Genomic DNA, 14284 nt, shown 5'->3' on the forward strand with positions numbered 1-14284 from the left:
ACAAAATTAAGGATGATTGATGATTTCGGATTGTTGGAATTAAAAAAATTCTCCAATACATAAAAATCAACGTTTAAAAATCACCTCACTTTTATTTTAACTTGTATAATTACAAGGGTTTAAAAAAAAAAAACAATGACTTTCTGATGCCCCTCCTTTGACACACGATTTGACATGGCATGTGCCAAAATCATAGATTCTTTACTTGAGATATACAATTGCACATATTTATGGAGATGTACAGTTGTGTATCCCAAGGATAAAAAAATCTATAATTTTAACTCATGTCATATTAGAGGTGTCAAAAACTCACAACTCAAAAAAAAAAAAAAAAAAAAAAAAATTCACTAAGACTTGTTGGAAGTTATGTTATTTAGTTTATCAATTTGCTCAGGGTAGATTTACGGTGAGGGCAATTGTCTACATGAGAATTTTCGAAACTTGAAGAAGTTACTTAAAAATAATTTATTCTTAAAGATTTTGTCCCCTGAATTTTTTTTTTTTTTATTACTTTGAAGGAGTTATTCATAAATTAAAATTTTTAAACATCTTTAAAGGACTTCACCCCCATAAAAATTTGTAAACTTTGAAGCACTTATAAATTTAAAATATTCAAGATCTTGAATTTGTCCCCTCACAAAATATTTTTAAATTTTAAAAGAGTTAATAAAAATAATTTATTCTTAAAGACTTTGTCCCCTGAAATTTTTTTTTAATTTTGAAAGAATTATTCATAAATTAAATTTTTTAAACATCTTTAAAGGATTTCACCCCCATAAAAATTTGTAAACTTTGAAGCACTTATAAATTTAAAATATTCAAGATCTTGAATTTATCCCCTTACAAAATATTTTTAAATTTTAAAAGAGTTAATAATAATTAAATTTTTTTTTTATATTAATAATATCCCATGTTAAAATTTTACCTTACACAAGGAAAAAAAATCTTAGGTTCACCTTTGGATTTGCTCTTTAAATTCAATTCTGTGGTCCGTTGCTTTAGAGCTAGTCAAATTCATAGGAGTCGGTAGACATTAATCATTTCTTTGATTTACTTAAATTTATTATCGAGTTTTTAAAAATATTTGTTTTGTCTTTCATGTTTGATTGTAGGAATTAGTGATAAAATTCGCTAAATATTAAAATGATTAGATTGATAAAGTGATTATTGTATTAGTTAGCTTGATATTTTTGACTGCTTCATCAAACTTTTGACACGGATATTTTTATTTGGCGACAACTCACAGTAGACGGAGTCACGGAAGAGATAGTGGTAGAAGTGGAACTCAGTCAATGCCACTTCATGATGGGATGGATGTATCTATCACCTAACGACACTACTGAACTATGACATGCATGCATGCATGTCATGTTATGAATTTTTGTTTGACTGGATCAACCATATAGGATCATCCAACGGTGTAGATCCTAAGTCAACAATATTATCCAGAGACCAAAGATTAATGTTGAAGTGACCTCATTAAGCGACATTAGGGGGTATCTTGGCGTGGTGGTGCATATATGTCCATAGATGTATTTTACTCGTATCTCAAAGAAATGCATTTATTATGAGTATGGGCATACTCACGCCACCATGTCAAGATGTCTCCAAGTGTTCACGGTCCAAATTTTTTTTTCATTGACTTATATATATATATAAACTGTGGGATCAGGTCAAACAATGCCATAAGCCTGATTGGTAAATTCAGATAATTTTCTTGGGTAAATAATTTCTAACATTTGGATCTTAGGGGACCATTGCAAAATTTTACTTATCAGATCGTTTTCATGTGTTATAGGTGCACCAAGAGCTGAGCCAAAAATTCATTTATTTGTGGATAAAAGTTGAACTAGGTGGGACCAAAACTTTTGGTCCAGTCACTTTACTGTTAGATAAAATTAGTTGGAAATTTTGTGTTTCAGACTAGAAAATGTAATCCCTATGAAACATCCTTTCTTCTCAACCGTAGAAAATCTAATCATAATATTGACGATTGGATCCTTTGTTGTTGATGATGATTGCTTTTACTTCTGGGTCTCCAGAATCTTGTGCATCCGTTCTGATGATTAAGTTAGTTTTTTCGATAAAGTATAATTTTTTTTAGATAGAATTATATGCACGTGCTTTCTTTTGGGTTCTATACATACATAATATACATAGATTTTTAAATCCTTGATCCTATTGCATGGCATCTAGGTTATAATACCTACAAAGATGTTGATACGTGTCTGTTTTTGAATGTTTAGCACCGTCGATCATGGAAGTTGTGTCAACTCAAGGCCACAACCAATTTTCAGTCATATCGTCCTACTCGTTGTCAATTTGCCCATGGTGTCTTGTTCACTTGGAGGATAGTGATGGTCTAGACTCGCTAATCTCATTTGTAGTTGTGGCATCCGATAGGAACTATTAGGCACCCAACTCCTAGTAATTTGGTTTGATTGATCGATGCTTCATCTTTGTCAAGAATCAAGCTTTGGTATGGTTGAGAATTAATTGGTCAAATAGTATTGTTATTTAGAACAATAATAACAACAAAGTTTTAATCCAAAGATTTGGGGTCGACTAAACAAATTATGCTCCTCCATAAATATACCATGTCCAAAGCTAAGTTTTCTATTATAGAAATAAGTTCATGTTTGTTTTTAATGTTTTTGCTATGTTCTTTTGGATTTTTCTATCGGTCTTTAAAGATATTTAACTTAAATATTTTTCCTAGTTAGGACCATAATCAATCTTATGTCAAGTTATCATCGTTTATTTGGAGTTATTTATGTATTTTCTTGAATATATTTATTTTAATTTTATCTTTCCTAATATTTATATGAACTAGTATTATCTAAAATAAATTTTAATTTTTAGTAGTCAATCAAGTAATATATTTTGAATTATTTAATTCCACATTTATTTCGGGAACCCATTTCGTTAACTTTCATCGATTTCATAAAAGAGTCGTGATAATTGGACTCCCCCACATGGCATACTCTAAAGAGTATACGTGCAATTGTGTATCTACAATTCTAGCACACATCACGTCAGGAGAGTCGGTTGAGTATGTCATGTGGGGGAGCCATTTTATCACAATTCTACTCAAAATACTCTATTGACGTGACATGTGCTAGAATCATAAACTTTATGCATGGAGTGCAGTTGTGTATCTCAATGAAAAAAACTATGGTTTTGACACATCCCATGTCACGAGAGTATTTTGAGTATGCCGCGTGCAGTTGTTGGATTATCATTACTCTTCATTAAAATAGTTGTAACCACAATACCTACCAGCACCGTTATATTCAATTCCTAGACCTCTCTCATGATTGAGATGTGAAAAATAAAAAAAGACTATAACGGTAACGCCTACCAACTGTTAGGTATTTTTATTAAGGCAATTTTATTACAAAAACTCACTTAATTTATGGATAACCTTACTTTATGAATCCAACTACCATGACTAACTTGATAAGATTTCAATTTACTAAGGGTCGTTGGGCCCACATCGATAATCGAATTAGCAATCCAACAACACATATTTCTAGATATCATGGAGAAACACATATTTGAAAAAAAAAAAAAAAAAAAAAAAAAAAGAAAAAAAAAATCTTTTTGATCTTATATGTAGAAAATGGATGGCAATCAAACACCCAAATTTAAAACTAAATTTCAACGGTTAAAATAAATTCTTCTTTTAAAGTTCTTAGAATTTTTTTCCTTTATAATTTTGTACATCATATATTGTTTTTGCTTGCTACAAATTGACATGGTTAGAATCGACTCCAAAGTATGTCAGTAACAAATTAACAACATAAATTTGAAATTTATGACATGGATTCCCTCTTTAGTATTTGCTTGGTAACGAATTTGATCATAAAGTGATATTTGGTGGGTAACAAACTTCATAAAGCAAAGTTCCCTTGGAGTTATCAGAACTCCAAGGGAGATTTTGTAATAAAAGTGCAACAGTTAAGTATGCCGACTAAATCTCTCTTTTATTAAAGGGATCCCAACAAAGATCAAAATTCAAATCATGGACTCTTTCGCTATATATCTCTAATTCGATTGAGATCGATATGCTTCTTGAAGTCAAACCAATGGATGAAAAATTCTATGTAAGTTACGGTCCATCGCTCTCGTTCAAAAAAACAAAAAAAGAAAAAAAGAAAAGGTGCAAAGCAATTCATGGCTATAAATTCCCACTTTTACTTCCACTTGTTGGAGTGCACAAGTTGCCATTATCATTCACTTTCATAGTCCTTATTTACGTTGAATCTTTAGACCACCTCAGCTAGACAAAGATCATCAAACTGCGGCTCTTTTGGACGCCACGTCTAACGTTATTGGATTCGAAGCAAACTACCTTTAGAGTTTTATTAAATCCAATTTTATATATGAATTTATATTGTTTATTTAATACAACAAATCAAAAGGTATTCGAGTTCTACTTTTATAAATTATAAGATTGTCGTAATTAGTAAAGCTATATCATTAATTGGTACCATACATATGTTTTTTAGTGGTTAAAATATAGAACATCACAATTCATTTTCTTATCGACCTTTCCAATCAAAATAAGAGAAGGGTGGATATACTATTTAGCTAAATTCATATTAATTACTTTTTTTAAAAGAATTATATAAGTAACCTTGAACCTTTCCTTTATCTTAGGCTAACATAAACATGTTTTAATTACAATGGTCTTACATCTCAGAATAACAAAATATACTCATATGAAACCTTATAATTCTTGCACTCCATCTCCCATAGAATCTTTTAAATTTTCTTATTTCTTTCTAATTCTCTTCTTGTTGCCCGTCTCTCTCATGTTAAATCCAACCTCCTTTGAATTTTTAAACCTATCTATCAAGATTAATAATCTTTCTTTTAGGGAATTTGGATGAGATATGATGTTCTAAGAGGTCAGTTACTTGGCCCAATTAGTCTGGCCGATGGGTAGATAGATTAATTTAAGTTTTCTAATGTCCTGTTACATATCATTGTCATTTTCATTTTTTTTTCCTGGGCCTTCTACTAATGTAGAGTTATAGACAAGTGAGGAGACCAAGTCAAGGTTTCTATTTAAAGCAGTATAGATTACATGCTATATTATTCTATATTTCATTTATTATGATAAAATAAAAAGCAGAAAAGTATTAAAAAAGAAAAACGAACCACAAAGGAAAAATAATGTTGCTTGGACAAAATTTTCTTTTTTTTTTTGTAGAAACGTCCATTTGACAAGTCAAGTAAAGTGGCTTGAATGAAGAAACCAAGAAGCTTACGTCTCTGGTCCCATATGGATCGAAAGTCCAACTAATCTTCCCCAAAAGTGCAAATGAGACAAAGAGGTTTCATAACTCTAATGTCATAGTCATGGCCTTATGGGGCCAAATTGAATCTGACCCTTGGTGGTCTAGGTTTGGATTTGGTTTGGCCCAATATATTATCACCTTAATAAATAGGGATAAAAAGTGATCAACTTTTGACGAATTTACAATTCTGGCTCACAGTTCCTTTTAATTACCAAAACGTGAATGATAGCAAATTCAAAGGGTTTTAAAGTGAGTGACTATTTAACAGGTTTAAAGTGATTATCGGAAAGTGAGAAATAATTACTTTAAAACCCAAATTCATTACCATCTGAATTTTTTTATAATGAAAACGTGATCATTCACGTTTTGGTAATTAAAATGAACAGTGAACCGCAATTGTGAATAACTCATTTTCACCTCATTACCACCCTAATAAATATGAAATTCATATTCCAATTTAATACTGGTTGGAATTGGACAATGGTCAAAATTTTCTTGCTCCATGGAAATCATTTTTCTCATGATCGAAAAAAATCAATTTTTTTGAGCAAATCAAACTCTCAACAAATGGGGAAAAATGATTTTTCACTCCAGCAATCAAACACGTCCTTAATCTCATTAGATGGGTATTAACTGGAAATTAAAGATCTTCAAAAGATTTAGCAATTGTCACCATTATTGACTATTTCTAGTAAAGCACAAGTTTATGTATATGTAAAATTCTTATAATATTCTTCAAAAATGATTTATTATGATTAAAATAAAATCCAAAAATATTTTAGTTCATAATTAAGGCAACTATTTAGCAATTTTGATAAGGTACTTTTGCATTGTTCGAGTGTAGCATCACGTGCATTGCAAGTGCGGCCAAATTAGGAAATGGTCAACTAAATAAATCATCCACAACTGTAAATTCAATGCAACAGCATCAATCCTTGTTTTGAAGAGGGCAGCCTGCTTCAAAATTTCGGTAGAACCCTCTTTGCCAATGACACGTGGCTTTTGTATTTATTTTGCACCCCTATTTTTTAATCAATATTTGTACCTCCTTGGATATGGGGTACCTCCTTGGATATGCCACGTGTAATCCAAATAAGAGGGTTCTACCAAAATTTTGAAGCGGGCAGTCCACTTCAAAGTTTTTTCCATCCTCGTCTGAAAATTTGGGTGAATATTGAATGGACCTCATTGCTTCATTCACTTCTGTCTAAACCTATGTCATACACCCATGCAACTATCTTCCTTACATTAAGAGCTTATCCATATAATATAAGAACATGGTAAGAGGATAAGGGTGTATGAATCACCTACATTGCTTACATGACATTGATGGTGACTATTTTGTTTTAGTGTACTTAAGTGGTTCTTTCATGTGTGTCATGAATCATGTTTCATCAATGCAGACGATTTGTGTGTAAATTAGAAAATAATATAATAAAAAAATGTAAATTGGAAGACCTGAAGAAGAAGCTAGGGTTTGGAAGTTGAAGGCAAATATTTCAGAGAAATACATAAACTAAAAACTTGTCATGGTAGAGTTGAAAGATGGCGCGAAGGTAAATATTTAGATTTTGTAAATAAATAAAAAATATGTCAACCAACTGAGATATGGATTTTAGCCCAACAATGGGTGGTTAATTTAAGTAAATAATAACGTCGCACCAAATCAATAACAATAGCTCTTTTGAAATATGTAAGTACATAAACCATGCTTCAATATGACATTTGTAAGGTTTATATCTAATTAATCAAACTTCATTACTTATTGAACATTAAAATTAAGTTCCAATACTAATAAAAAGACTTGAAGGATCATCAATTTTTAAGGTTTAAGGTTATATGTGATCATCAATGCTTTAGTAAGAGTGATGTGGAGTTGCAACAAGAAGAAGAGGAGATTTCTTGTGGACAGTTATGCCTGAGCATTCATCCATGTCAAAATCCTCGGCACTTACTCCCTCGGGCAAACTCCAGTTAAATTGGTATAGAAGATTAGCTAATGCAATTTCAGTATTAGCAATTGCAAAAAGAATTCCAGGGCACCCTCTTCTTCCCGCCCCAAATGGAATCAACTCGAAATTGTGTCCTAAGTAATCTATAGAGGTACTCAAGAACCTCTTCGGTTGAAACTCCTCAGGTTGTTCCCATGTTACAGGATCCATTCCGATAGCCCAAACATTGATGAAAACTCTAGTTTTGGCAGGAATGTCATACTCTTGTAGTTTAAAGTTTTGGATTGATTCTCGCGGAACTAGTAAAGGAAGCGGAGGATGTAATCTTAGAGTCTCCTTGATCACCAAATGTAAGTAGTGCATCTTGGCCAGATCGTCCTCGGTGATGTATGGCTTTGTACCAATTATCTCCCTTATCTCCTCTTGTACTTCCTTCATAATCTTTGGGTGTCTCATAAGTTCTGCCATCACCCATTCTAGGATTGTATGTGATGTATCACTTCCAGCAGCAAACATATCCTACAAAAGTAGATGAAAATAAGAATGTTTAAGATTTAACTACACATTCATTGATCGATACTGTGAAACATTTTGGTTTGCATGATTGTGCCAAAAAAGGGCAGAACAAATAGTTTTCCCCGAAAAATTTAATTCTTTATGCATTAGGATCTGTGTCATTATGTGAGAAAAGGGGTGGGAAAATGATTTGGCGTACATTTTAGGAAAGACAATTAATTTTTCCAGAGAACAATATTTTCTCTTTAAGGTGGGGAAATATATAGTATCTGATCTGACCCTATGCATAAATTATATTCATGTGGAGTTACCACACCCACAAGTCTAACAACTCGTTCTCTTTCGACATTTTCCCATATATGTGCAATCAAACACCTATGCATAATTTTCTCGAAAATCCATTTTTTCAAGAATAATTTCATTGAGAAATTAAATTTTTTCGTGTCAATCATAACATCTCTCAACGAGTATAGTGCCCTATCTGATTTGCAGAATTTTTACTCTTGAGAATTCGGACTTTTACTCCTAAAAGTTGATGATAGAAGAGTAACCAACTCCAACTCCAACTCCAATGAGGGAGAGGTGCAACTGGTGGGAATTTTTGAAAAGTTAAAAAATAAATTATATTATATTAAGGTGGGTTGCAATTGACGTATTGTGATCATCAAGTAGTCTATCCCTATAGGAAACCTAATTGAATCGACTTAGGCTATGTTCGGTAAAACTTCTGAAGTCTAAAGTCTAGAAATAGAAATGAAACTTCGGAAGTTTCATCCAGTATTGAAACTTCGTGTCAATCATAACATCTCTCAACGAGTATAGTGCCCTATCTGATTTGCAGAATTTTTACTCTTGAGAATTCGGACTTTTACTCATAAAAGTTGATGATAGAAGAGTAACCAACTCCAACTCCAACTCCAATGAGGGAGAGGTGCAACTGGTAGGAATTTTTGAAAAGTTAAAAAATAAATTATATTATATTAAGGTGGGTTGCAATTGACGTATTGTGATCATCAAGTAGTCTATCCCTATAGGAAACCTAATTGAATCGACTTAGGCTATGTTCGGTAACACTTCTGAAGTCTAAAGTCTAGAAATAGAAATGAAACTTCGGAAGTTTCATCCAGCGTCTCCCCCCCCCCCCATAGTTGTTTTAAAACTTTTGAATTTCAATTATTAGGTCTAAAATTTGAAACAGAACAAATAAAAGTAAAGCTTCTGAAGTCTGAATTTAAAAGGTGGACCACCTCCATTCAGACTTCAGAAGAGTTACCAAACACATACTTAGTTTTTTTTACGCACAGATATTTTCAAAATATTGAAGTCATCTTAGATCTTGAATGAGTCTATGTGATGGACAAGTCACATTCAATATCTATCCTCGTTGCCTCCTAGAGTAATGGGATGATTCTTTTAGCCTATTTTATTTGTTTTTGGAAAAAATTATAAAATTTGATCGCATAACTCAGGAGTCAAGTTTATGATCGAACTTGGTGCATTTCCGAGATGACTTGAAAAAATTTGGTTAAACGTCAAATGAGTTTCAGCACCGAGTCATCTCGAAAATCAATTGAGTTAAATCAACTTATCCGAGTTTTGGGTAGACTCAACGAGTTTTAAAACATAGCTTACCAGGATAACAGCTTTGATATTCTCTCTCTCTCAATGGGAATACCAATTGAGCTATTCTTCTCAAATGCAAGCAAAACGTCCACAAAGTCTTCCACGCCTTCACAACCATTCTGTCCATCACCACCACCGCCATTTCTCTTCCTAGTTTGAACATGTTCTTCAATAACTCCTTCCAGAAAACAATCCAATTCTCTAAAGTTCTTCTCCACCCTTGCATTCAGACCATTAAAATAGTTCACCCAAGCAAGCCAAGGTATGAAGTCTCCCATGTTGAAAGCACCAAGCAAATACACAAAGTCCTTAAACCTCCTCCCAATATCCTCCTCACAGTACTTCCTTCCCAATGCAACCCGACAAATTATATCATGGGTGAAGGAAATCAATATTTCACTCAAATTCACCAAAGTCGATTGACGTATCTTTTTGATCATTAATAATACCGTCTCTTCTTCTCTTACCGATCGAAATGATTGCACCCTTTTGGTACTAAGAAGCTGTAGTATACAAATCATGCGCATCTGTCTCCAGTACTCACCATAAGGCGCGAAAGCGATGTCCTTATCATATAAAAGTCGCTTGGCAAAGCTCACACTTGGCCTACTCGAGAAGACAAGATCATGTGTTTTCATGATCTCACGAGCTGCATTAGCGGATGATACCACAAGAGTTGGGGATTGACAAAGGTGAATGATCATGAGAGGGCCATGTTTTTGAGAAAGCGATCTAAGATTACGATGAGGAAGGGTTCCTAGTTGATGAAGGTTCCCTATGATAGGGAGTTTGGAAGGTGAAGGTGGTAGTTTTAGTGTTCTAGTACCAGCTCTACAGAATAATTTGAATACAAGAAGGAAACCAAGAAAAGAAAGAGAGAGAGAAAGAAGATCAAGTGAGGGTAGTTGTTGTGTTAAGCCTTTAAGTTTAGAAGACATTTTTTTCCTCTTTGAAACATGGGGAGTCCTGAGGAACCTCTTTATAGAGCTCAAGTGAGGTTGAAAGGATGGGGAGACATCATCATCTGTGATGATTTGAAAATTCAAACTTTCACCATCTCCATAACCAAAGAACACAAGGTTACTCGTGGAATGTGTAGGATCGTTGGATCAGGTTTGTCCAAGAGAAATCCTTGTTGGACGGTGGGCCCAAGGCTAATTAATGTCGTTTAGCAATATTTCTTGCTTGTTACGTGGTGACCTTTTCTTTTGATTCCACCAGCTCACAACATAGGAAGTTAAAAATGAGAGAAATGACAAGACAAAGAGTGACATATGGGGGTGTGAAGACTTTGCTTTTTAAGGAGCTCGGCATCGTTAATACCTATTCGAAGTGGGACCATGGTTTTTAAACTCGTTTGAGACCAAGACATATCGCCCAAGTTAACTTGGTATCGGATATGAACGAGACCAACTCACAAAGTATTTTGAGATGACCGCGTATCGAGAGATAAGTAAGTCATCTCGGACGATATTTTCTAATATGTTGGGCGATACAAATAAGACAGCGCAGAAAATGATTAATTCACGAGTTAAACAGGACGTATCGGACGAGATTTTGAAAATCTCATCCGAGTTAACTGAGATAAACGAGTGAAAGTCTCAACCCTCTATTCTTTCACCCCCAAATCGATTTTTTTTTAATTATATATATTTTTGGGTTTATTTTTTTTAATAGAAATCATTTATGATTTTTTTTAAAATTTTTCAGATTTTTTAAATGGTTAAAAACCATTGTCTCAATGTCGAACGAGACGAGACGTATCATTCGAGTCAACTCGGTATCAGAGTTGACCGAGACGAGACGTGATACTGAGTTTAAAAACCATGAGTGGGACATATATTTGTAAGGTTACATTCTATATGGTTACAATCTTTTAATTCCATGAAGGAAAATTGCTAAAAGAGAGTTAAATATTTTAGTATTTAAATATTTACAAAAAAAAAAAATTAATTTTTTAATATTACGAAAAATTAATCAAGTCACTGGACAGTCTAGTGTTTTAGACTTTTAGTAACTCGTTGGACCATCCAGCATTTTAAATATAATTATAAAAGCACCCCATGAATTAATAAGAGCAACCCACATTATAGTTGAATTATTTTGTCTTATATGGGTTAAAAGTTTTGGAATGAGCTGATTTTTGGTGAGGATGATCTCTATGATGAGAAGATCAACCTTACAAAAAATCAGTCAATTCCAAAACTTCTAACCCCATCAAAACTGATTTACAAAAAAAATGGACGATTTGCAATTCTTGCAATTATGTATCCCGAGAAAAATCTATGGTTTTAACACATACCATTGCCGACTCTTTTAGTTTTAGGATTGGGGATAATGATGAGAGAAAAACATCATGCGGTGAAAAATCATTTACGTGTGGAAAGTGGGTAGAAAACTGGTTTGAGTCAAAGTGAATAACCATATACATTAGAAACTTGCATTGAAGTGAAAATTATTTTCCCTTAATTTTTCATTGTATGTAATAAATTCCCAAAGGATTCAATGACCAAAAATTGCATGTTAGAAAGAATAGTTTGAAGGTAACAAGATTGATAGGAGTTTTCCTAGAATAGCTCTGATACCATGAAAAATTCTCAATGGATTCAATGACAAAAATTGACTTTGGTCTTTCTGAGATTCCTTTAAATAGAATAGTTCTATAAAGTGGAAACATAGGTAGTTACAAGGAGTTACAGAAGTTACAATAGTTGCAGAACATGTACAATAGTTACAAAACATGGCTGATGTGGGGAGGTTACAAGTAGTTCAGAGAACATGGTTGATGAGGCAAGCTTTGGAGGCAACAATATCATTTCTAACAGTATGCATTTTAGAAAAAGAAATAGATTCAATCGATAAACTTATGTCACTACCTACGTCACATGTCATTTGAGTCTACCTTGTACAGAACTAAAGAGGCTGTTCTAGATTTCTATTGTTAGTGAGACGATGACATGTACGATGAGAAATAAAAGATGGGAGGATAACATGTTTTCCTTTGCTTCTTTGTTTTTGTTTTCGCTTTTATAAAAGGATTCACTAATTCCTTCCCACGTGTCATTATCACACAATGTTGGACCTCAAAGAAGTTACTTGCAAAATAATCAGATTCGCCTAATTCTGGAGAAAAAACAGATCGAAAGAACTTCATTGACTTTTTCTTCTTGACAAATCCACCTCTGGGAATTTTCTCTGATTGTTTCACCAAAGTTGGATGAATTTTTGCTACTCTGATGTTTTTGTTGAAAGTTACAAGATAGAAAGATAATGTTTGGGATTACATCGGGTTAATTTTCTTGATATCCTTTATCCTTTCTATTTTCGATTTACGAATAGATTTGCAAAGCAATAATTTAATTAAAGTATATAAAATTGCTTGCAGGCTTTTGTGTAACCCCTTATTTATAGATTTTTCTCATCTAAATCTTTTTAGAAGTTTGACGGAATTATACACACTCAGGAGAAAGAAATAACATCAAATGGGATTAAAAGTCTGAGCCCAAACGACATCTAAAGGGGGTTTCTTATTTTGGGGGAGATTTACGTGTTTTATGTTGGAGTATGACTCAAATCAATTAGGTTAGGTCTAAGTGTGTGTATTGTTGGGCCGGTCCAAGGTAATTTGGATTGGACTTGTAACTTATGTAAGTGGCTCACTTATGTAGTATTTCTAAAAATGATTTTATTCTTTTGTAGTAAGAAGTCTAACTCCAAGTATAAGTGTGTATTTGGTAACACTTCTGAAGTCTGAATAGATGTGGTCCATCTTTAAAATTCAGACTTCAGAAGCTTTATTGCTGTTTGTTTCGTTTTAGATTTTAGCTTTAGGAACCAAAATTCAAACTTTTGATTAAACAATGGGGGGATGCTGGATGAAACTTTTGAATTCTGAATTATTATTTTTACCTAAAATACCCTCCCCAAAATACTGATTTCTATTATTTATCTCTTCTTTGTACAAACCCTAAAATCCTTATTTTTAATTTTTCTACTTTTTCTTTCTCTTCTTCCTTTACAACTGTGCTATTAAGGTCTCTCCACTTTTCCTTTTGATTAGGTTGTTCACATCTCAATCCACTTTTTCTTTTGATTTTGTTTGTTAAATTTGTAGGTAATTCACATTATTTTATGTGATCAGATTGCAATTGAACTAGAAAATGCATGATTGTTTATTATTTGAGTATTACCTTGTTAGAATATAATTTTTTAAGTATGAAATCAATTTGAAAACAATTCTTTAAAGTCTTTGATTATTAGAAATTGAAATTAAATGTGTGGATGGTTTCATCATGCATAACATGTTATGTTTTTAAGTTAAAAATTTATTAGAATTACAAAATGGTAATATTGTCAAAATGATCATTATGTTTTAAAATTTTGTTTGTAACCAGAAGCTTTTAAAAATAATAAACAAACAACTTTTCCAGAACAAGACTTCAGATTCCAGATTTCAGAAAATATAAATTAGACTTCAAACTTCAAAAGTATGACCAAACATACCTTAAGTCTTTTCTAGATAAGAGAGTAGAGAAAGGAAGAAATCCAAGAGAGGAGAGGCTGAGAAGTTTGGAAAGATTGAGATCTAGAAGAAGATGAATCTAAGTAATAAATAGAGTCCTTATATCGATTTGTCCTATTTTCTTCATAGTAAAATTGAGTTCCAATGCTCAAACCTCCATATATGTAATTTTTTTGGTGAATTAGATAAAATATCGTGTTGTGGGTATTGTGTGCTTACTTTTTTTTTTTTTTTTTTGTGGTTGTTTATCTTCTTTGTATTTGCTACTATTAATTGGGTTACCCTTCATTGTCATTATCAAATTAGGTCTTGGAAGTTGTAGTATATAAGGTATTTGATTAAGTACCCAATAGGTGTTTGACCAA

The 14284-nt window shown here is 32.7% G+C and overlaps 1 pseudogene across 1 annotated transcript; it reads right to left on the bottom strand.

The window, feature by feature from the left end:
* Positions 1-7112: 7112 nt before the first annotated feature.
* LOC147395022 (cytochrome P450 736A117-like) lies at positions 7113-10523 on the bottom strand (annotated as a pseudogene). Its single transcript, XR_015181323.1, has 2 exons — positions 9407-10523; positions 7113-7777 (listed from the first exon to the last, which is right to left on the bottom strand). The product of XR_015181323.1 is annotated as a cytochrome P450 736A117-like (transcript).
* Positions 10524-14284: the final 3761 nt, after the last annotated feature.

Source organism: Akebia trifoliata, chromosome 9 (genome assembly GCF_017979445.1).
Source record: "Akebia trifoliata isolate Shusen 1 chromosome 9, ASM1797944v1, whole genome shotgun sequence".
NCBI classification, from domain to species: Eukaryota; Viridiplantae; Streptophyta; class Magnoliopsida; order Ranunculales; family Lardizabalaceae; genus Akebia; species Akebia trifoliata.